Below are 22,993 nucleotides of genomic sequence, written 5' to 3'. Positions count from 1 at the left end.
ACTTATTAACCAGGAAATAATGAGTAACTTAATGAAAGAGTGAGTAAAAGATCAGAAAAGTGAGCCCAGAGGCTGCTCCCATGCAAAGATGGAAAAGCCATCACCAGTCACCCTTCATGAAGGTGCTGGCAGGGATGATAGTGCTGGACTATGGAGCTTAAAAAGAATGTCGGCAAGGTCATCATGGAAAGCTTGATTCTTGTATCAACCAAGTAAGACCTCTTGTTTTCATTCATGATCATCAACTTAACTGTAGATATAAATAAAAAATAAGTATAAATCAACGTAAATTTGTACTTACTTCTATAAAAATCATCAAAGTACATTTGCTACTGATGAATTTATCACCAGCAAAGCCCATTGCTACGGCTTCCTAGGTGTTGCAGTGGTAAAGAATCCACCTGCTAATGCAAAAGACAGATGCAAGAGACATAGTTTCGATCCCAGTCGAATCTAGGAAGATCCCGCTGGAGAAGGAAATGGCAACCCACTCCAGTATTCTTGCCTGGAGAATCCCATGGACAGAGGAGCCTGGCGGGCTACAGTCCGTAGGGTCTCAAAGAGTGATACACGATTGAGCAACTGAGCACCAGCACCAAAGCCCACTGGAGTCCCTGGGAAAAAGAAGATGGAATCTAGGTGATAAGGTCTAACCCTTTCTTTTGTGCTTCGTCTAGTTTCACTTGCCTGTAGGGCGCTGTGGTCAGACGCCACACATCTGACACATCAGGTTAGAGTTTCCAGACAGAGACGCTGCCGGACACTTCCATTCAAGATGGCAGAAGCGCCCTGGCAGAGCCGTGCCCAGCACTTAGGTCTGAAGAGCCAAGCCGTGAGGGAAGTGACTGCTGGAAAACTGCCCTTCCCTCTACAGACAACGGGAAGAGTAACGAAGATCAGTAAAACTTGGGCGGACCAGCTGCACAAGCAGGAGAAAATGCCCCGTGGAGTGTGACAGGAACAGTTTGGTTGCAGTCAGTTCCCAGGATAAGCTGACGGGTGTAACGTTCCACCCTTTTAGCTCTTGTTCAGACTCAGGAGAAGCTAAAAATTCAGGGAATTTTAACGGAGAGAGAAGCCTGACTAACTTTTGGTCAAGACAAAGCAGAGGGTATGAAATGGACAATTGAGAGCAATCAGTCAGCATGAATGAAAACCTTCTCTACTCCAGGAGATGTGGCTTCTCTATTCTGAACCGGACCACGATAGACAGGGGCTCCTGCCAATTTTATATACCAAACCCAATTTTACCAACACCAGCTCCTCCTGCAATCCGAGAGTTTCCCTAAGCAGAAGGCACTCCCTTTGAAACACTGTCACCGTCAAAGCTCATTAACAATTCCTGGGAAATAGAATGTGGATAATAAAGTCTAACCTAATTTTCCCTTTGAGCTTTCTAGTTTCACCGGCTCATAAGGTCGCCAGGCCCAGAGGCCTCCCAGCTGGTACTTGAGATCTGAGTCCATACCGCAAAATGGCTGCCGACACCTCAGCTGGCAGCCCGTGCTCTCCTCAGACACTCAGTTCAACATGGCGGCAGCCGGCCGTGTGCAGAAACTGCACCGGGCACTGCAATCTTGAGCATAAGCAGAGCAGCTGTTCCCACCAGCAAGAGCTCCGCCCCTTCCCCCACTGATGAAATCCTTTTAAAGCAGCCCCACCCACAGCCTGTCCGGAGAGCACCTGCTGTAGCAGGTACAGAGCAGCAGCTTGTGCCTATCCATTGTTTGATGAAAGAGGAAAACTTCTTGTTGCTTCCAACTGAACTCCTTCTCCTTCTACTAGTGAGAGGGACACCAGGCAGGAGGACCCTTGCTGGGGACTGACTCAAAGGATCAGTCACAAATTTACAGACACATCTTTGACACAAATTTAATGACAATGACTTATTACCTCATCTCAGATTTCTAAGACTCCTTCCTATTCATAACCCCGCTAATTAATTTCCCTATTTTTTCCATTCCAGTGAAGCAAAATTCTCCTGGCCTTCTCTGGTTACATTCGCTTTCAGTTCCTCTGGATGACTCTGACTTTTGTCCAGTAATCTCAGAAGCTGTCACTGTCAACAGCAATCAGGAAACAGATGACAAGCCAAAATTAGGCAAATTAAGGTGAGTTGAATAAAAGGTCCATTTTCAAAGGTATGGGCAAATTACATGGGGAAAAAAATGCAGTGATGTGGTACCAGAAGGTTATGAGATCAGGCAATATTCTTAGGCCTGAAAAAGAAAAGGAACAGGAGTAATAAAAGAACTTGGAGAAAGTGCTCCACAGAGAGGGTCACCTAAGAGGAACGGTGACCTTCGGTAGAGAACAGTATAACCATGGGAAACTGGCAAGGACTTCCTCCCAGCCTCCAGACCTCTTGTTGGTGCCTCATATTGGCAAAATCCAGTGGGAAACCTTAGAACAAAGAAAGACTGCTGATGGTCATTGTCAGCTCATTGTCCCAGGACACTGAATTGGGAAAGAGTGAAGAATGAATCTGGAGCATTAAATGTCATTATTGGTTAATTGCAATCTGAGTCAATAAAATGCTTTTCACAGACAGTTTCCAGATCAAGCAAAATTTACTCAGGATCACAAAGAAAGAATTAGCATGTTAAAGAAACAGCACATAGCTTTCAGTTCATATTGCAAAAGGTACTTAATATGTGGGATCAGATTTTCATTCCAGGTAAATTCCCAGGAGAATTTCTGTAAATTTTTCAGGTTAAAAGTTAATCATGACTATGTTCATAAATTTGTCAAACAGCATGACTAACAGGGCATAAGAATCTTTATTAAATAAACTTCTTTCCTTTGCATCTACAGCACAAACTCAGTGGGTTTCTGAACTGGAATGACATCTCCCTTTCAGTTCCTTTGCTCCTTCCAACCTTGCTCTGTCCCTGCTCCCATTCCAGGTCACTGTTCAGCATACTAATGCCAAGCCTGCTTTTACCCAAAGTGCCTGTTTCGTATGCTGTCATATATATACTGCCAGTTGGATCTCAGCCAGTGGAATTAAATGAAATGGTTTTCTGTCAGACTGAATACTAATTATGTCTTCATGCCGAAGCTAGGTCTGCATAATGACATCATTTGCAAGTAGGTTGGAAGCTGAAGCTCAGATAGAGTTTGCTCTTATATTTATGGATGCAAGCAAAGTGGTTTTATGCTGTTTAATCTACCTGTTTTGTGTGAGAGTCTGCTTGTTTGATAGATTTGGCTTTGGAAATCTAAGGTTTTCTCTGGGCGATATTGTGGATTAAGTAAATTTTTTCATTGCCTAAATCAGTTGTCAAGGCTTCAAACCCACAACTAAGTTCCCTAGGGAAATCTTTGGGACACAATTTTTTTTTTTGGTATTGTCAAGAGCCTGAGATTCCCTTCAGGTCATGCATATATGACTAGCGTGATAAAATATTTGATTCTCTGAGACAGCTTGGTTTACGTCTGTTGGTTATTCTCAAAACTTTCCCACTTTGTACAATATCTGCACTTTGACCTCATCAGCCTGTCAGAAATAATAGTATCCTTCACCCTTCAAATAATTCTCACATGTCTTGCAGCATTTATTGTGTTCAATTAGCTAAATTACTCACAAATCCATGTTATGATGAGAATGAACAGAACCTCTCCAAGACCCTCATTTTTCTCTTGGCATTTTAATGGTCTTTTTATAGGAATAACTGTCCTCATGGGAATAAAAAGACAAGAAGCAGATTAAATGTTACAGAGGCCCACTGGGACAAAAGTTCAGGAGAAAACACACGATGTCCATTTAACTCAAAACATGCACAACAGAATCCTTTCTAGTTCAGGGCATCTTGCTAGGTATACGATGCATTGAAAGACTAACATGTGAATCCTATACCCCAACATCTTGTAATTATATGGAATCATTGAAACAGAATCAGGCAAGTTGTTAAGAGATGTCATTTTTAAGTCAATATGTATTCATAGAGGTGTGTAGCCTTGGAAAACCATTTAATGCTTGTGGGTATTGAATAATGGTAATATACTAGATGATCATCGGTTGATACAGGCTCTAAATTTATCTTCTCTTCCGAGACTGTAATATGTTTGGATTGAAATAATTCTTTTAAACTCTAAAGAATTTACTGTTATTATGCAAACAATTGCTTCCTATTGCTGTCAGAAAACAGCCATTATCCCTGAGCATCATGACATGTTCTACTAATTTTTAGAATGGTAGTAACAAGTTAGGAACTCAAGAGTGGTGAATTTTAACATAAATATTTGGCCCATGATTTGAAAATACTTTTTCCCAACAAGTAATCTGTACTGTTCAACCAGCCCACAAATGTCCCTTATATGGCCTATATCTATATTTAAAAGGAAGTTTGTGTTCCTTTCCACTGTTATGTAGAAGCAGGCAAGAAGCAAAGTCAAACAAGCAAATGTCAACAAGGTTGAAGGCAGTGAAACACAAAGTCTGGGAACTCTGAGGTCAAGTCTCCAGACCAGTGCCCTGGGCAACTCAGTGGCAATCTACTACTGACTCTTTTGTCAAAAAATCCTTTCTTTTATTTCCTTTTACCACTATAGCTACAAGGTGTGACTCAATGTGACCCTCCTGAAGTTGAAAAAGCTCTGACCCTTTTAAGTTCATGTTCTGATACATCTGGGGGAAAAAAATCTACTTTTGTAGCTGTGTTGGATAGTAATCCATCCTGAGAGTGACCATTAGGAGGTCTTTAATTATACTATGTGTATTTGGTTTGGTAAATAGCTTTTCCCCTTATACTTAAGAGTTTTAAAACCCATAGGTTCACTAGATTTCCTGAAAGAGGGGCCAAGATGCTGATCTGTGCTTAATAAGCTCCTTGAACCTTGTACAAACACGATATGTACAATTATGTTCTATTCTGGTGTCCATGTCATAAAAGGAAGTTTTTCAGAAGTGAAAATATCTTCCAGAGAGAACTGGCCAACAGATAGGAAGCCAGATCAAATAGGTAATGGTTCATTATCAAAGGCTATCTGAAAACGTAAGTTCACCTCCAGATATGTCAAGATCCAACAAATAGAAATCAAAAGATCAGAGTAAGAAAAATCTTTCTGATCTTTTGTGCTATCTTATGATGGCATGAACTATTTGGAAAAACATGTTTCCCTTCCACACTGCTCCAAAAATAATTTTAAGGTCATATTCAAGGATAAATGGAATATTGGGGATTTCCATGAATTAAGTGTAGACAAGAATATACAGGAGAGAGTAGGCTCCTAGTGGTTCCATAATCATATGTCAAGGTGGTGTAGAAGGAAGTTATATATAGAAGGTTGAACTAAGTGATTCAGAAGAGCAGAGTCAAAAGTGAGTTAAAACTCTAGACCAAATATCTTACCCAGATGCAGAAAATCTTTCTACAAGAATTCTGACACAAGATCATCGATACTAGTCTCTATTGTTTGATGTTAAACTTTCTGGTCAGTACTTCTTGGGGCAGTCTGTTCTTTTAAGAGATAATCATTTTTGATAAAAGTACTTTAAATTGAGCTAAAATCTAGTTCTGTTTAATTTCTCTATTTTGAGCTTTATAGCTGCTGGAATGGCCCAGGTGAGACCTATCCCTTTCTAACATCAGCCCTTCCAAGTAACTGGAGGCAGCTCCTATGAATCTTCTCTTGCACAACAGTTAAGAATGTGGGCTTCGAAGCTAAATAGATTTTGGTCTGAATCTTCTATTTAAAACACAGCAACTACAAAACAAACAAGCATGATAGCTTTTGCTTTTGGACAAATTACTTAAATGCTCTGAGTTTGTTTCCTCAATTTTAAATATGAAAATCCTATTTACCTAAACAGGTTATTGCGAACTTTTGAGGAGATCCCTCAGAAGTGTTTTTTGTTTTTTTTTCCCACACCACATAGCATGTGGAACTTCCCTGACCAGGGATCAAATCAGTGGCCCCTGCATTGGAAGCACAGAGTCTTAACCACTGGACCACGGGGGATGTCCAACATTTTTTTTTTAAGTAATATAGGGGATTCCCCCGGCAGTCCAGTGATTAGGATTCCGTGCTTCCACTACAGGAGGATGCAAGTTCAATCCCTGGCCAGGGAACTAAGATTTCACATACCACCTGGTACAGCAAAAAAAAAAAAAAAAAATTAAAAGATTTAAATTAAGAATATTAGATAAGTATAATCTTGGCATATAATATATATTCAATTAATTTCCTCTATATCCTCTTGATCCTCAGAATCTGACATTTTCCTTCAATGGCCTGTATTCCAGATTCCTTATGATCATATCACAATCCACTAAGTTCACTACAATTCTAAATTCTAGAGGATACCAAATCTTTTTAGAGGTGACATACAGACGTTTACATCAGCGGTTTTTGACTCTTTGTGATCCAATGCCTCTGTGTGTGTGTGCATGTGCACGCAATGTGTGTTCGACTCTGCAATCCGCCCACCAGTTTCTTCTGTCCATGGAATTTTCCAGGCAAGAAGAGTGGGTTGCCATTTCCTACCCAGGGAATCTTCCTCTTTTTATGGTAAATATTATATAATGCTGCCTTTACTATCATTAAAAAGATTAATAGAAAATTAATCTATCTACAAAAAATAATTTCAAAAAAATTAATATCCTAAGTGTAATATGAGACATTTTTAAAAATGTCTCAATTTATTGATATACAATAAAATAATGTGTACTTCAATAGTTAAATACTTTCACAAGACTACAATGTCAGACACAACAGAAAAGAGATTTGGAATCTATATATATATTTCCATAAATGCACTAATATCAAATGCCAGCTGATAGTTGATACAGGAGCAAATAGTGAAGCCACAAGTGACATACTTTTTTGAAATTGTAAGCAGCCCCTGGTAAAGTTCTGAATAAAAACCAAAGAACAATCTTGCCACATAGTAGTTATACACCTGGAAAAAATCATACCCTGCAGAAATATTTTATGGTCAATGCTATGTGAGATTAGGTGTTAAGCTTAGATGATTATAAACAACTTTTACTTATCCTGCAGGACATTTGAAGGTCATAAATGGTATAGGACAATGCCTTGAAGGTTTGACCTGGCTTGTGCATTATCATGTATCTGGCATTGCTGGCCAGTAATGCTGACCACACAAGAAGCACTGGGACAATGAAAAAAATATATGAATAAATACACCCCCAGACTGCCAAAACCCCTCCATTAAGAGTTACTATTTGAAGGGTACCAGAGCTATCTACACTTCTATTCTTTATCTGAGTCTTTTTTTTTTTTTAAAGAAGCAGCTATGTTATCATTTTGGTGACCTATCTGGCAAGTTTTAAATTTTGAACCTATGCTACTTCTTTCAGAAATGTCCTTGATTTTACTCCTTAAAATAAGCCATATCTATCATACTTAGGTGGAGAAGGCACTGGCAACCCACTCCAGTCCTCATGCCTGGAAAATCCCATGGACGGAGGAGCCTGGTGGGCTGCAGTCCATGGGGTCGCTATGAGTCGGACACGACTGAGCGACTTCACTTTCACTTTTCACTTTCATGCCTTGGAGAAGGAAATGGCAACCCACTCCAGTACTCTTGCCTGGAGAATCCCAGGGACGGGGGAGCCTGGTGGGCGGCCGTCTCTGGGGTGGCACAGAGTCGGACACGACTGAAGCGACTTAGCAGCAGCATCATACTTAGGTAGTTTACATTAAAACCAAATTCTGTATCTTACGTTTATTTTTGCTAAATTTTATTTTCTTTGTTTCACTTTATCTTTTCAGTCAATCATTTTGCATCTTGACTCTGGCATATTATATTATCTCTTCTTGGTTTTCATCACCTGCAAATTAGGTAAGTATTTCTCATCTGTCTTTATCCAACTTGCTAGTGAAAATGAGAAATCAGACCAATGAATGACAGCATTTTATGGAACTTGACTAGAAATTTCCTTCTGTGTTGACATAGCTGATGACACATTACCTTTTTATTAATAACTATTATAGCTAGTAGAGATTTATGACAGATGTAGTCAAGAGCCTTGCTAAACCTGAGATAAATTATGTTCCTGTATTATGTATTTCTCTTAGAAATAAATTATGTATTTTCCTTCCATGTGAAATTAGTAACATTACTAATATTACCATCTACTTCTAATTTTAGGGCAAAATGCTTACACAGTGAGCCTCAAGTGCTAATAATGCACCTTTCTAAATTATTTCACATGCTTAAGTTTAATAAGAATTCTGACATAAATATACACAGTTTTAAAACATTACTCTATTAGTTTAGTTGCTAAAACAGCTAGACTCTGACATCTCAGCTGTCTCATGTGACAGAAGTGCACTTCTTGCTCAAAGTTGAGTCTGAGGTAGGGATTGCATGGTTCTTCTTCACTTCTGATTCAGGCAGCCAGATTAACCTATGTCATTTTCAATACACAGGACCCAAGCTCACTTTGAATACTCACAAGCATCCAATAAAGCAAGGGAAAAGAGAGCAGAAAGTCATGGAGCAAATTTTTATGAGTCATGTCAGAAAGTGGCACATATCACTTCTGTACACATTTCACTAGCTAGAACTCACCTGGTCACACCTAAGTTTAAGGAAGCTTGGGAAATATAATCTTGCTGTCTGCCTAGAAAGAAATGGATTTTGGTGAACTAGTAGATATCTCTGCCAATTTATTCTTAGAACTGCACTAGAAAGTTTTCTTCTCTGAGCCCCCACATTTCAGGTGGCCCTACATTTTGGAATGCCTTCCAGAAAATATTCTGTCACCCTCCTGTGCCTAGGACTAGCCAGGGGCAGCAGTGTTCTCTGGGTAGTTAATCTAGAGCCTAAACCTGGTGCCATGTGTGTTCCTTTCACTGAAAGTATCAACCTCAAAAAATTTTAAGTCCCATTCCAGAAGCTGGACCTGCCAAAGCTAATAGTGCTTTTCAGGTGTAGTGCCCTATGTAAATACCAGGAGCTATGTGGGCTGTAGTCCATGCTTCTCCACTTCAGGGTATTGTTAGATCCTATACCAGACTGTGGGGTTGACTAGATGTTCCACCGAGATGGTTCTGACACATTGGTTTAAGATTGCTTTTATCTAAGTCAGCATGCCAGACAAGCTTAGGGCTCTGGGCTATGATGGTCTGATGTCGGCTCTTGGACATGGGTCCTGTGGGGAGATCCCTGCATGGATCCTCACCTCTCTGTGTTGGACCTCCACTTTATATAGCACCAAGGACAGCATGAATGCCGGCATCCAATATTTACTCTTGGGACTCCCCTCATCAGCATCCAAGGAGGTCGCCAACCTCTTCACAAATTTTGAACCATGTTCCAGGTAATCTATGGGAGTGACTGCACATAAGTCTTCTAAAGGTGATGAGACATTTACTCCACAATGCCATGAGGGCTTCTTGATTAATGTCTTCTGGTCTCCAATCAATGTGGTAAGGCTGTGCTCTTCTGAGTCAGACTTCATGCTGGCTGAAGGATGACTATTCCTTTCAGAATGGAACCATTCTCCTTGCTTTGAACACTGAGTCCTTGCCTCTCTTCTCCACTGGTGGCAGTGTTTAGAAGGCAGGAGTATGGGCAACACTGAATAAGAAGATCACATCCTAGGAATGTATGTAATTTTAGCCAGACTAAATTAACCCAAAAATGAATAAATAAATAAAAAAATAAGGACAATAAAAAAAAAGAAGATCACATCCTAGGAATGTAGTGATTATTGCCTAAAGTATTCAAGAGAAGATGTAGTTGGAGATGTGTTATTTTATGTTTGAAATCACAAATTTAACATGACCAGAAAATGGATTATTGTTTATATTTTCCTTTACACTCTGGATAGTATTTGTCCCTGTGTTCATTATCAGTGAAGCACAGTAACAACTTTTGACTCATCAAGAACCAATATTCATGGGCTGCACAAGGGAAGATGCAGTACCATGGGTAATGATGCAACCAGCATTAAATAAATGGTCTTCAGGAACTGCAGAAGCAAAGAGATACATATTGTTTCTGTGCAAACAGAATTGTACAACAATGGTATTGTGAACAGTATTATTACTACTTTTTTCTTTTAGTGATAGATATAAAGTTACCCAGGCTTCCCAGGTGGCACTGGTAAAGAACCCGCCTGCCAATGCAGGAGGCATAAGAGATGCAGGCTCAATCCCTGGGTCAGGAAGGTTCACTGGGGGAGGGCATGGCAACCCAATTCGGTATTCTTGCCTGGAGAATCCTCATGGACAGAGAAGCCTGGCAGGCTACAGTCCATAGGGTTGCAAAGAGTCAGACAGGACTGAAGCAACTTAGCATGCACACATGAAGTTAGCCAGGAACGATGCATCTGACAATGAACTGCATTGACCCATTGATCAATTTAGGGAATATTTTCATATAAACAGTTTTAATTCCTCAGATCCATGACTATAGGATGTTCAAAAATTTATGCAGATCTATAATTTCTTTCAATGATATTCTGCAGTTTTAAGTGCATGCTTTGTGTTAAATTTGTTCTGTAAGAATTTGGGGGTTTGGTGCTCTTTAAATGGAAGTATTTTCTAATTTGATTGTTCATTGCTAGTGTACATAAATATAATTGATATTTGATTACTTATTTTGTGTCCCACACCCTTGCAGGATTTATTACATATTTAGTATATGATGGTACCTGTTTTCAGTGTTCGAGTAGTCAGTTTATAACTCTGCCTTAGTCTTTACTTCCTGCTTGTACAAAGCCTCAAGTCAACCAAAGGTGAGAGCCTGGGATCTTCTCAGGTGTTTTCTCAACATGTGCCTAGCCCTGCAGATGCTGTTAGCTGTGAATATGTACATGGCCTTGTAGACTCCCAGGAATATATTAAAGCTCCTTAAAGCTCTTAAGGATATCTTATTTAAGTTTTCTCTTTTAAGTTTTTTGATTAGCAGCTGCAATGATACACATTTGCTGATTTTTTTTTTTTATAAAATGCCCTCTGGGAAGCTCACATGAAAAGAACTTCAAGTCAGGTCAAATGTTACGAGAATGGAGCTTTTCCAAAAGGGTCAAATAGTGGCAAATCTGTAAGAAAGGGGTTTTGAGGTGCACCAAACTCATTATTCCCCCTTCTGCTAAGTTGCCAGTTTTCACATCTAATATAATTGCTTTTTAAGACTATTATTGAACTGGGAGAAGGGGATATTATTAAGGTAAGTTAAAAAGCCTTTGACTGTGTGGATCACAACCAACAGTGAAAATTTCTTAAAGAGTAGAGCCAGACCACCTGACCTGCCTCCTGAGAAATCTGTATGCATGTCAAGAAGCAACAGTTAGAACTGGACATGGAACAACAGACTGGTTCCAAATCGGGAAAAGAGTAAGTCAAGATTGTATATTGTCACCCTGCTTATTTAACGTTTATGCAGAGCACATCACGTGAAATGCCGGACGTGAAATGCCGGACTGGATGAAGCACAAACTGGAATCAAGATTGCTGGGAGAAATATCAATAATCTCAGATACGCAGATGACACTGCTCTTATGGCAGAAAGCGAAGAAGAACTAAAGAGCCTCTTGATGAAAGTGAAAGAGGAGAGTGAAAAAGTTGGCTTAATATTCAGTATTCAGAAAACTAAGATCATGGCATCTGGTCCCATCAACTTCATGGCATATAGATGGGGAAACAATGGAAACAGTGATAGACTTTATTTTGGGGGGCTCCAAAATTACTGCAGAAAGTGAAGAAAAGCTATGACCAACCTAGACAGCATATTAAAAAACAGAGAGATTGCCAACAAAGGTCCATCTAGTCAAAGCTATGGTTTTTCCAGTAGTCATGTGCAGATGTGAGAGATGGACCATCAAGAAAGCTGAGTGCTGAAGAACTGATGCTTTTGAACTGTGATGTTGGAGAAGACTCTTGAGAGTCCCCTTGGACTGCAAGGAAATCCAACCGGTTGATCCCAAAGAAAATCAGTCCTGAATATTCATTGGAAGGACTGACGCTGAAGCTGAAACTCCAATACTTTGGCCACCTGAGGGGAAGAACTGACTCATTGGAAAAGACCCTGATGCTGGGAAATATTGAAGGCAGGAGGAGAAGGGGACGACAGAGGATGAGATGCGTGGATGGCATCACCGACTCAATGGACATGAGTTTGAGTAAGCTCTGGAAGTTGGTGATGAACAGGGAAGCCTGGCGTGCTGCAGTCCACGGGGTTGCAAAGAGTTGGACATGACTGAGCAACTGAACTGAAAAAGCCACAAGACTCTGGGTTCTTACTAAGATTCTACTGTTTATCTTTTAGTAAAAGCATTCCTCAAATTGTTGCAAGTCTTTAGTTAATTTCCAGATTTCTGAAAATACTGATTTTGAGAGATTTTGCCAGTGTTTTTGTTTTTATATAAAACAGCAAGATCTTCAGAATACTTTGCTCTTCCAATCTGGAAATGAGATGTTCACACACACAATGCTTAGAAAGAATCCCGACACACACAAGAATGCATACTATGTGAGTTCATTTATGTACTGTTCAAAGTCAGGCATAACTAATTATAGTAGGAGAAGTCAGAATAATTTTCCTTTGAGGAAAGCAGCACAAGGAGGGCTTCTCTGGTATTTCTGTGTTTAGTAATCTGGATGCTGGTTACTCAGGTATGTTCAATTACAATATTCATTATCTATATATTATGATTAAGGTGTTTTTTTGTACGTTTGTTATCCTTCAATATAAAGGGTATATTTATGATCACGAAATTAGGGATATGCTTTTAGATACTGGTGGGATAGGCAAGAGGCCTGTAGATAACTTCAGAGATATTTGAAAATGTTCTAGTGCTGAAGTTGTTAGGTGGTTCATGCATGTTCTTTTAATTACGCATTGATTTATGTTGTTCTCGTTCAGTCGCTAAGTCCTATCTGACTCTTTGTGACCCCCCAATGAACTGCAGCACACCAGGCTTCTCTGTCCCTCATTATCTCCCTGAGTTTGCTCAAACTTATGTCCATTGAGTCAGTGATGCCATCCAGCCATGGGATTGAAGCCATGGGATGGATGGCTTCAAATCATGGCTTCCTTATGTTGAAGCATTTCCATATAAGCTCAGAGATATATTAGTTCCTTGGACCGAATTTGCTATGATTTTCAAAGGCCTAAAGCATAATATGTTTACAGATATATTGTTGTTGTTCAGTCGCTCACTCATGTCAGATTCTTTTGTAATATTTTTTTCCTTTCATGTGCATCCAATATTATATCTTAAAATTTCTTTAAAACACTGCCAGCATTGTCCAATAGCCATTAATAGACACTGAGGTTTAAATACTGCATAGTTTTTCACCTGTTATTTGGTTATTTAGAGTAGTTCCAATATTTTAATTTTATGATGCTGCAATTAGTATGCATAAAAATAAATTTTTGAGTATACATCTGATATTACATTAAGATAATTCCAAAAGTGGATTTAAGGGGTCAAAGTACATAAGCATTTAAATACTCTTAGTACATAAAATCTATTGCTGTGAACATTTTACAAATTAACTCCCCACTCTCCTCAGAAACACATGAGAGATATCACTTTTCTGCCTGCTATTGAACATATAAATACAATATACAAAAATTTTAATATATATATAAATATATGAATGAATATATTCATAAAACATTAATATACTTATAGAATAAAATTTATATATCTATTAAATATAATTTATTTGCAAGTTTGCAATATGTTGATGTTGGACAGGGAGCTGCTGATGGACAGGGAAGCCTGGTGTGCTGCAGTCCATGGGGTCACAAAGAGCCAGACACGATTGAGTGACAGAACTGAACTGAACTTGAGATGTTAAAGGAAGCATGTTATTGCATTTTATTGTGTAATTCTGTGAGTAGCAGTTGTGTTGAATATTTTTCTGTTTGTCTTATTTTTTATTGACTTTTTGTTTCTGATCTTTAATGATTATTTTTATTTATACTACAGTGTTGCTATTATTCTTATTGATTTGTGAGACTGCTGAGCATTTCTAATTCTGCTTTCTAAGGTCTATGATCCATATTTGATTAAGCCTTATATTTAATTTTCTTTGATATTTTAACCCCAAATATTATTTGAGCACATTTGCTAACATTTCAGCCACTTGCATTTCACCAAGCATCTTTTCATTGATGTTCAGAATGATGTACAGAATAGTTTTCCTCATGACTTTCTTTCCTATCTTAAAATAAAATTTAAGCCTCAATAGCATCAAAGGTAATGGAGCTCTCACAGAGTTCTGTATGTTGTGACCCTTTTTGGTTCTTAAAACTGCCTTTGAAAGAAGATGCCAAGGGGTGAATACAGAACTTTATGTGCTCCTGCAGCCCTCCTCCCTTCCTCAACAGTTATAGTATCAGCATTCAAATGTGTCTCAGAGATCATCAGAAATAATCCCACCAAGATCCTTGTCCCTTTTTATGTCAGTCACCACAGAAAATACAGGATCCCCAGGTTACCTGGGGCTTTCCAGGTGGCACTAGTGGTAAAGAACCTGCTGGCCAATGCAGGAGGCTCAGGTTAGATCCCTGAATTGGGAAGATCCCCTGGAGGAGGACATGGCAATCCACTCCAGTATTCTTGCCTGGAGAATCCCATGGACAGAGGAGACAGGTGGGCTAGAGTCCATGAGGTCGCAAAGAGTCAGACACAACTGAGTGACTGAGCAGCAGCAGCATGGTCTCTCTCATCACCTGATTATCTTGCCTACATTGTTTATTGTTCATTGAAAAAGACCCTGATGCTGGGAAAGATTGAAGGTGAGAGCAGAAGGGGATGACAGAGGACGAGATGATTGGATGGCATCACTGCCTTGATGGATATGAGTTTCAGTAAGCTTGGGGAGTTGGTGATGGACAGGGAAGCCTGGAGTGCTGCAGTCCATGGGATCACAAAGAGTTGAAAATGACTGAGCAACTGAACAGAGCTAAACTGACTGACACTGTTTATGAAGTCTGAATTGACCCAATCTCATATTTCACCTCCCAACTCCCACACTGAGTCACTGTGCCCTCTGGACCAGTCAACTGAAAAATCTTAAATATCTTCAACTTCTTCTGTGAACCCAAGCAAGGCTGCTCCTGAGGATATTTCTCTCCATGCAATTCTTTCAGGTGTGCATATTTATCATTGTTCTTCATATCTCCTTAAAAACCCATTCTTTTTTCTAGATTTCTAAAGAAATTAATCACCTAAATCTTTGAAGATATAGTCCATGGATTACTGTACTTATCCCCACCCCTCTCTAAAAACTTCATAAATATTGATACTCTTAATATCAAGATAGATGCTCATTCAATACCTCAGCCTCTTGATTCATTGAACTCCTCTCCTACAATGACCTTTGCCTTCACCCAACCTCCAGCACTGATTCCCGTGGTTGAACTGCCTTGAAGTTGGCATTACCACTTGCAGCACACTATTATCCAAATATCAAGCATCACCCTCCTCATCCACCACCTCTCACCTTTTCAGTTCATGCTGCTTGTCTATCTCCATCCTACTGTTATTATTCTTTCTTTCCCAGGATAAATTTCAATTCTGCCACCACACCAACACCCTGCATTCACACTCAACTCTCATTTTCCTCTCTCTCCACTGAACATGTCTATAAAATCCCCAATCTTGGTTCTAATCCACTCTTCATCCACTTTTTTCTCAAGCCCTTGAGTGGCTGAAGTCAGACAGAAAAGACACAACCAGTCTCGCTTTATATTTCTGATCACTAAAACCAAGTGGACCCAGTAAGGCACCCAATTCTGCAACAGTTCCTCAGGCCATTCAGTCTTTTACTCCCCTAAATCATTTATATTTTCCCTTTTGTCCTCACGCCTTTAACCCCTTACAGTGAACTTCTTCATAGTTAATCACATTGTTTTTATTTCACAGAGGGTATAAAAACAGAAAATAATTTCAGAATCACCAAAAAGTGGAATCAACAAAATGTCTATCTTCTAATCAATGCATCTACAAAATGTGATATACCCATACAGTTAAAAATGATTGCGTACTACTATGGAATGGAATACAAATAAATGCCAGAACATGGATGAAATCAGGAAACATTATGCCTAGTGAAAAAAATACAGTCACAGAGACCACAAATTGTATAATTACATTTATATAAAATATCCAGAAAAGGCAACTGTGTACAGACAGAAATAAATTAGTGCTTGCTTTGAGTGGGTTTAGAATGGAGAACACAGAGTGAATGAAAATGTGTACAGGGTTTCTTTTGAGAGATAAAAATGTAAAATTAGATTGTAGTGATGACTGCACAACTATGTGAATATATTCAAAACTATTGATTTGTATGCTTTCAATGGGTGAATTATTTAGTATATGAAATATATGAGCTGTTTAAAACAAAAAAGAATCAGAGAATAAGTATTTTTTAAAAGTGCACACTTTCCACACTTAGTTCATCTGGCAGACTATATTCCTTCAAATCACATCTTCGCTGTTGGGCTTGAAAGTTAAAAAATGAGGCAGAAATGACTAAAGGTACATTCACAAAAGAGAGAGAGAGAAAGAATGAGAGAACATGGAGAGGAGATAGCTAATCATTAGACAATTATTTTGAAGGATTCTCATTTGGATTGTGTTGACTCTGCAGGTCAGTATGGGGAGCAGTTCCATCTTAATAATATTAAGTCTTTAAATCCATGAACATGTGAATTTTCCCTTTATTTTTAGATCATCTTTAAATGGCTCTCAACAATGTTCTCTAGTTTTCATAATGTTTTGTACTTCTTTTATTAAATTTATTCCTAAGTATTTTACTCTTTTTGCTGCTAGTGTAAATGGAATAGTTTTATGAATTTCATTTTCAGATTGATCATTAAAGTGTATAGAATACAATTGATTTTTGTATATTGATTTTGAAACCTTGATCAGTTATCTTACTAGGTCTCATAGATTTTCCCTGTTAAAGATATATCTCCTTCAAATAAAGAGCTTTACTTCTTGCTTTTCATTTTGTATACTTTTAATTTCCTTTTCTCTCTTAATTACCCAGTATAAGAAAGCTGAGCACCAAAGAATTGATGCTTTTGAACTGTGGTGTTGGAGAAGACTCTTGAGAGTCCCTTGGACTGCAAGGAGATCCAACCAGTCTATCCTAAAGGAGATCAGTCCTTGGTGTTCATTGGAAGAACTGATGTTGAGGCTGAAACTCCACTACCTGGGCCACCTCATGCGAAGAGTTGACTCATTGGAAAAGACCCTGATGCTGGGAAGGACTGGGGGCAGAAGGAGAAGGGGACGACAGAGGATGAGATGGTTGGATGGCATCACGAATCGATGGACATGGGTTTGAGTAAACTCTGGGAGTTGGTGATGGACAGGGAGGCCTGGTGTGCTGCAATTCATGGGGTCACAAAGAGTCAGACACGACTGAGCAAGTGAACTGAACTGAACTGAACTGATAGAACTCCAGTACAATGAAGTTGAGAGAGCAGACATTCTTGTCTTATTTATGGTCTCTGCAGTAAAGAATCCAGTCAACAGTAAGTATGCTAGTTATGGGTTCTTAAATAAACTTTATCAAATTAAACAAGTTCCCTTCTATTTCTAGTTTTTTCTAGTGGTTTTATATTGAAATGTGTTGGATTCTTTCAAATGCTTTCCAACTGAAACGATCATGTGCTTTTTGTTCTTTTCTCTTAATATAATGAATTATATTGACTTATTTTTATATTTTGAACCAATCTTGGAACAAGATCAGAATATATATGGAACAGATAGTAGTCTTTAAAATAAGCCTTGATGAATTTGAAAGGCTATATTAATACAAAGTATGTTCTCTACCACATGAAATGAAATTAGAAATAAGTAACAAAATTAATTAGAAATTGAAAAATAAATTGAAATTAAACAACACATTCCTAAATGCTCAATGGACCAAAGAGGAAATCACATAGGAAATTATAAAATACTTCAAGATTAACACAAAAACAAAAACCTTGGGAATGTATACATAGAGGCAAATTCGTATTTATAAATGCCTATACTAATTTTTTTTTTTCAATCTCAAATCAGTAACTTAAATTTCCACCTTAAAAGACTGGAAAAGGAAGAACAAACCAAACTCAAGCAAGCAGAACAAAATGATAAAGATTAGAGAAGAGATAAATGAACTGGAGAATAGAAAACCAATTTAAACATAAATAACAACAAGACTATTTTGCAGAAAATGACAGAATGATTCTAAAATTCACATGGAAATTCAAGAGACCCAAAATAGTCCAAACAATCTTGAAAAGAAAGTAACAATGGATGGTTGATGGATTCACGTTTCCTAATTTCCAAACTAATGAAAAAGCTATAATAATCAACACAGTGTGGTACTGACATAAGGATATACATATACATCAATGAATTTGCATGAGGAATTCAGATATAGATTACATTTACACCCAATTGAATTTGACAAGCATATCAAGAAAACTATGTTGGGGAAACAACTGACTTTTCAACAAACTGTGCTAGGATAGCTGTATGTCTACATATAAAAGAATTAATTTGGACCCCTACCTCACACCAAACTCAAAAGCTAACTAAAAATAGATAATAGACTTGAATATAAGCACTAAATCCATAAAATTCATAGAATAAAGTCTAAAATTAAATCTTTGTGTCCTTGAATTTGACAATTCTATAAAACTAAAAGCAATTTTCCTACTGGTCCTTCTTATACCTTTTTCTTCATGAAAATATGCACACACATTATCATTTTCATCACCAATTTGTTTCAGCTCAGCTAAGAATGCTTCTTTGCCGAAATATCAAGTACTGAGAATTCTCTCTTTGGATAGAGTATTCTACCTTCACCACTTCATATGTTGTTTTAAAGTTTCAATTTAGCTTCAGAATTATTCCTACTCTTCATGATTTACAATTCTTAAAATTTTCTGTTCATATCTATATCAAGACTGAGCTTCAGGTTGATTATATAAAATCTTCTCCCTAGAGGTCAAGATCTTTTTCTCCTTCGCTTGGTACCTGGTATTTTAATTTTCAATGACCATTTTCTTTTTTTTTTTTTTTTATAAATTTATTTATTTTAGTTGGGGGCTAATTACTTTACAATATTGTAATAGTTTTTGCCATACATTGACATGAGTCAGCCATGGGTTTACATGTGTTCCCCTTCCTGGACCCCCCACCCACCTCCCTCCCCATCCCATCCCTCTGGGTCATCCCATTGCCCCGGCCCTGAGCCCTTGTCTCATGCATCGAACATGGAATGGTGTTCTGTTTCACATATGATAATATACATGTTTCAATGCTATTCTCCCAGAACGTCCTACCCTCACCGTCTCCCTCAGAGTCCATAAAATTGTTCTATGCATCTGTGTCTCTTATTCTGTCTCGCATATAGGGTTATCGTTACCATCTTTCAAATTCCATATATATGCATTAGTATACTGTATTGTTGTTTTTCTTTCTGGCTTACTTCACTCTGTATAATGGGCTCCAGTTTCATCCATCTCAGTAGAACCAATTCAAATGTATTTTTTTTAATGGCTGAGTAATATTCCATTGTGTATATGTACCACAGCTTCCTTATCCATTCGTCTGCTGATGGACATCTAGGTTGCTTCCATGTCCTGGCTATTGTAAACAGTGCTGCGATGAACATTGGGGTACATGCGTCTCTTTCAATTCTGGTTTCCTCAGTGTATATGCCCAGCAGTGGGATTGCTGGGTCTTCAATGACCATTTTCAGCCAAAATAAACATTTTATGTTATCCAGCTTTTAATCCAAATCTCCAAAGCAATGAAGATAGATAGATAGATATAAAGCAACCAACTGGCTGCATTACAAATTCCTGCTATCTGCTATCTCAAATGTAACTGTAAATAATTCACCTAGATTTTCTTAGTTGAATCTGTGTTTTCTTATATGGAGTTGCTCTCTTGGGAATGGAACATATGGCTCTTCATATCACTGCTTGATCTCACCTTCTCCTTTGATGAAAGATTAACCATCGAAAAAGAACTCTATCAGCTTATCTGCCATCAACTTCAATGTGTTTCTATAACTGTTCATTATGTAACCATTTTATCTCAGAAGACAAGAAATATTCTTGTTAATTTTCAAAGTCCTTCAAACTTTGTACTTGATCCTACCTATGTCATGTTCTATAGGAACTGCTTCCATGGTCTTTACATACATACTTTCAATTTGTCTCTTCATTAGAGACAAATGTTCAGTCAGTCCTTATAAAAATAAAATTTTCCTTATAAAAAATAAAATGCTACTTGACCTCAATCCAATTTCGTTTCTACTAAACTAAAATATTGATTACACTCTGCTTTCCAATTCTCCTTCTAGTCATTCCTCAACTTATGATAAACTGTCTTCAATCACAGTATTAAAAACTCCCTAATTGTTATTGATAACAGTCCAGTGACCACTTTACAATGCCTTTACTTTTCCGAAGCAGCATCCTGCTAAACAGTTACTGTTTGTGGAAATGGTGACATCACTCCCTTGCCATAAACTCAATTGATGGACTTTCCACCTTTTTAATCCATCTTTTTGACAGCTACTCACTTTTCAGTTCAGTTCAGTTCAGTTGCTCAGTCACATTTGATGCTTTGCAACCCTATGGACTGTAGCCCGTCAGGCTCCTCTGTCCATGGGATTCTCCAGGCAAGAATACTGGAGTGGGTTGTCATGTCCTCCTCCAGGGATCTTCCCAACCCAGGGATTAAACCCACATCTCCTGTGGCTCCTGCAGTGCAGGCAGATTCCTTACCGCTGAGCCATCAGGGGAGCCCTCTTTGGCTCTCTACTAAAATCTAAATTCCTAAACTGAACATTGAGTTTCATCCATAACATAAATACAACTTATACTTTCAAGTTAATATTTCTCTTTGCAACATTCAAGTCTTTCTACAATAAAAGCTTATATAAATAAAAGTGTATAATATTTCTTCCAGCTTTAGTTTTTACATCAGTGAAAGTTACATATAGTAGATCATCCCTGTAAACACATTCACTCTAACCCTATATGATTCTATACTGCTTTTCACACTATGAACATCTCAAACTAATGCCCCAGCTTTACTTAAAAAAAAAAGGAAAGAAACAATAAACCACAGAAACTTTCTTTTCTTTGTCTTATACTTTAACCTCTACACAGAAATTGTAATTCTATAACTCTACTTGTCCAAATCTTTCACAAATCTTTAAGAGCATGCTCATTCATAAACGTTTGTCTGACACCATAATTAAGATAAACTTATCCCTCTGAACCTCCTATTGAATTTTTATTTGCATTGTAATACAATGCACACAACCTTATATTTTATTTAGCTTTGTACTTTCCTATCTGTCACCATGCAGGTCAGGAAGCAACAGTTAGAACTGGATGTGGAACAACAGACTGGTTCCAAATAGGAAAAGGAGTACGTCAAGGCTGTATATTGTCACCCTGCTTATTTAACTTATATGCAGAGTACATCATGAGAAATGCTGGGCTGGAAGAAACACAAGCTGGAATCAAGATTGCCGGGAGAAAGCTCAATAACCTCAGATATGTGGATGACACCACCCTTATGGCAGAAAGTGAAGAAGAACTAAAGAGCCTCTTGATGAAGGTGAAAGAGGAGAGTGAAAAAGTTGGCTTAAAGCTCAACGTTCAGAAAACTAAGATCATGGCATCTGGTCCCATCACTTCATGGGAAATAGATGGGGAAACAGTGGAAACAGTGTCAGACTTTATTTTTGGGGGCTCCAAAATCACTGCTGATGGTGATTGCAGCCATGAAATTAAAAGATGCTTACTCCTTGGAAGGAAGGTTATGGCCAACCTAGATAGCATATTTAAAAGCAGAGACATTACTTTGCCAACAAAAGTACGTCTAGTCAAGGCTATGGTTTTTGCAGTGGTCATGTATGGATGTGAGAGTTGGACGGTGAAGAAAGCTGAGCGCCGAAGAATTGATGATTTTGAACTGTGGTGTTGGAGAAGACTTCTGAGAGTCCCTTGGACTGCAAGGAGATCCAATCAATCCATCCTAAAAGAGATCAATCCTGGGTGTTCACAGGAAGGTCTGATGTTGAAGCTGAAACTCCAATACTTTGGCCACCTCATGCGAAGGGTTGACTCATTGGAAAAGACCCTAATGCTGGGTAGGATTGGGGGTGGGAGGAGAAGGGGATGACAGAGGATGAGATGGTTGGATGGCATCACCGACTCGATGGACATGGGTTTGGGTAGACTCTGGGAGTTGGTGATGGACAGAGAGGCCTGGCGTGCTGCAATTCATGGGGTTGCAAAGAGTCGGACACGACCGAGCGACTGAACTGAACTGATCTGTCACTAAATAAAAAGTTCTCTTAGTTAAGAAACTATATTTTACCCAGCTTACAGTAATACTTTGTTATGATTATTATGTTACAAAAAGTGACCACTCAATACATTTTTAATAAATGAGTTGATTACCAACTCACTAGCTTAATTCACTTCATATGTTTTAGCTAAATGGAAACATAGATAAGAATAGTGGTTATTAAGAGCTTAGATAGTGAGTAGTTCAATCCCTATGCCACTACTGGCTTAAACTCTGAGCCTTATTTTCTCCATCCATAAAATGTTGATAATAACAGCACATATCTCTTAAGGTTTTCCAATAAGAATTACTTGAATCAATTCATATGAAGAACTGAAAGAGTATCCTCATGTTTTAAGCCCTCAATAAATGTTAGCCATCATTATTAATTAACATATATATATATATACAATAAAACAAAAATATGGACTTTAAAGACAGATCTAAAATTGTTTCCAAAAGATGTGCTTTTATGTGCTTTGCATGCAACTACCTGGCAGGTGACAAATAACAATAAACTTAATTAAGGGGTGACTTTTTGGTCAGTATAAAGGACAGAGCAGTTTTAATCCTGCCAAGAAGCAGAGTCTGGAAGCTTTTCATATTTAATCATTTTCTTTAACATGAATAAGTCGAGTGCTCCATTAGTTCTGGAGAGGAGAGTATAATAGAATCAG

The 22,993-nt window shown here is 38.2% G+C and overlaps 1 protein-coding gene and 1 long non-coding RNA gene across 47 annotated transcripts in view; one reads left to right on the top strand and one right to left on the bottom strand.

The window, feature by feature from the left end:
- The window catches only part of CHRM2 (cholinergic receptor muscarinic 2), a 688,089-nt gene that overhangs the window by 404,617 nt on the left and 260,479 nt on the right, over positions 1–22,993 (bottom strand). For 4 of the 46 annotated variants that reach the window (XM_081533056.1, XM_081533034.1, XM_081533044.1 and 1 more), the window contains exon 1: positions 1,376–1,512. The exons of 38 other annotated variants lie outside the window; for them this stretch is intronic. The gene's annotated coding sequence lies outside the window, so the exon portion shown is untranslated. Of the gene's footprint in view, positions 1–301; positions 402–491; positions 615–1,375; positions 1,562–22,993 lie in introns of those variants that run through there. 4 more of the 46 variants (XM_081533042.1, XM_081533076.1, XM_081533037.1 and 1 more) reach the window with 4 other exon arrangements.
- Positions 6,302–9,637, top strand: LOC145523206 (uncharacterized). The gene is made up of 3 exons (XR_014066421.1): positions 6,302–6,513; positions 7,741–7,810; positions 9,186–9,637. It is a non-coding gene; the product is annotated as an uncharacterized LOC145523206 (long non-coding RNA).

This window comes from Giraffa tippelskirchi, chromosome 10 (genome assembly GCF_054371585.1).
Source record: "Giraffa tippelskirchi isolate mGirTip1 chromosome 10, T2T-mGirTip1v1.2.pri, whole genome shotgun sequence".
NCBI lineage: Eukaryota > Metazoa > Chordata > Mammalia > Artiodactyla > Giraffidae > Giraffa > Giraffa tippelskirchi.
This window is presented reverse-complemented; position numbering and strand designations above follow the sequence as displayed.